The 2076-nt window shown below is 37.5% G+C and overlaps 1 protein-coding gene across 4 annotated transcripts in view; it reads left to right on the top strand.

Moving 5' to 3' along the window:
- Nucleotides 1–2076, top strand: part of SIN3A (SIN3 transcription regulator family member A) — an 87910-nt gene that overhangs the window by 25267 nt on the left and 60567 nt on the right. The window lies entirely within an intron of this gene.

The raw sequence follows: 2076 nt of genomic DNA, 5'->3' as shown, positions 1-2076 counted from the left end.
TTTTAATTTGAGACAGAGTCTCAGTCACCCAGACTGGAGTGCAGAGGCGAGACTTCCACTCACTGCAACCTCTGCCTCCTGGGTTCAAGCAATTCTCATGCCTCAGTCTCCTAAGTAGCTGGGATTACAGGCGTTCACCACCACGCCCAGCTAATTTTTGTATTTTCTTTTCTTTTTTTTTTATTTTTATTTTTGTATTTTTAGTAGAGACAGGGTTTCACCATGTTGGCCAGGCTGGTCTCGAACTCTGGACCTTAGGTGATCTGCCCACCTTGGCCTCCCAAAGTGCTGGGATTACAGGTACGAGCCACTGCATCAAACCACGTAGGTCAAAAAGAGATTTTACTCTATCTGTTGATTAGACCCAATTCCTCATCCCAAAACAGGTTGAGGTTTAGTGTTCGTAGTTGATCAGTGGCTCTTCAGATATCAAACAGCATGCATAAATCTATATTCTCAACCTCTTAATATGTTAAAAGATTTTGGAATACTAAGCTAAACATGCTACTTCATACTAGAAAAACCTAGGAAAGCATAACTAGCTAAGGCATTTTAAATTATCTCTTCTCAGCAGCTGTCAGAAATGTTTTCAACTCCATTTAATTGAGTTCCACAGATTTATCACACACAAAGCTGAGAGACTTAGTCTGAAGTTACAGGCCACAGAGAGAGCATATTTGTGGCTCCAGTTTACAAAAAGATAAAAGTGGCCAGTTTGCAAATTAATCAGTTGTGCTGCTGTGTCAGGGACCCACCTAGGTGTGCGAAATGTGAGAAAAACCTGAGACAGGATTTCAGGGCTGAGGATTAGAGTGGCAGGCAGATTGAGAACTATAGTGAGGACAAAGAAAAGGTGAAACAGCCATGGAGAGTCCTTATAAAGACTACTTTCCCTTCAGGGCTTCTGTGCTCCCAGGGGATAAAGAAGAGATGTTGGGTAGACTTATAAATTAGGTAAAGATTTTTTTTTTTTTTTTTTAGCTTAGAAAAAGAGCCTTACTTCAGATGAGGGCGTGGCTTGCTAAATCTCCCATTATTACTGTAATTTTTTCTTCTTTCCACAGCAGTGGTATCTTTATTTGAGATTTTTTGGGACTGGAAAAGTGGTGGAGCCTTTTTTCGTTGGATGGCTGGCACATTCTTTCTCACTGATGGTGTGTTATGCTTGTGTTAGTGATACTGATGTGGAAAAGCTTTTAAGACCCAAGTAGATTCCTAGGCCAAATGTTTGTACACTCTTTGTGTCCTGCAGGAAGGAAATTGCCTCCCACAGAAATATTATTAAGCTAAGAGAGTTTCATCTTATAACTGTTAGAACCAGAAGAAAACTTGGGAGTGATCTGTTCTAACTTTCTTATTTTATAGTTGGAGAAACTGAAATTCACATATAATGAGGAACTTGTTGAATGTACATAACTTCTAAAAAATACCAGCCTTTCTAAAAACCAAAAAATAAAGAACATCAACATAATTAAGAACTTGCATCAACTAATGGGCAAAGCAGCCAGCTAACATTAAATGGCAATATCAAACTCACATATATTATTATTATTTCTAAATTTAAATCGACTAAATCCCCCAATCCAAAGACACAGACAGGCAAAAAAAGCCAAGACCCATTGGTATACTACATCCAGACCCATCTCACATGCAAGGATACACAAAGACTCAAAACAAAAGGATGGAGAAAAATTTACCAACCAAATGGAGAGCAAAAATAAATAAATAGAAAGCAGGAGTTGCAATTTTTGCTGATGAAATAGACTTTAAAGCAACAAAGATCAAAAGAAGCAAAGAAGGATATTACAGAATGATAAAAGGATCAATGTAACAAGAAGAGCTAAAGATCCTAAATATATATGCACCCAATACAGGAATACCCAGATATATAAGACTTATAAAGAGACTTAGACTCCCACACAATAATAGTGGGAGACTTCAACATCAATGTTAGACAGATCAATGAGACAGAAAGTTAACATCAATATCCAGGACTTGAACTCAGATCTGGAACAAGTAGACTTAATTAACATTTATAGAACTCTCCACTTTAAATACACAAAATATACACTCTTA

Source organism: Cebus imitator, unplaced genomic scaffold (assembly GCF_001604975.1).
Source record: "Cebus imitator isolate Cc_AM_T3 unplaced genomic scaffold, Cebus_imitator-1.0 Scaffold203, whole genome shotgun sequence".
Classification (NCBI taxonomy): Eukaryota; Metazoa; Chordata; class Mammalia; order Primates; family Cebidae; genus Cebus; species Cebus imitator.
This window is presented reverse-complemented; position numbering and strand designations above follow the sequence as displayed.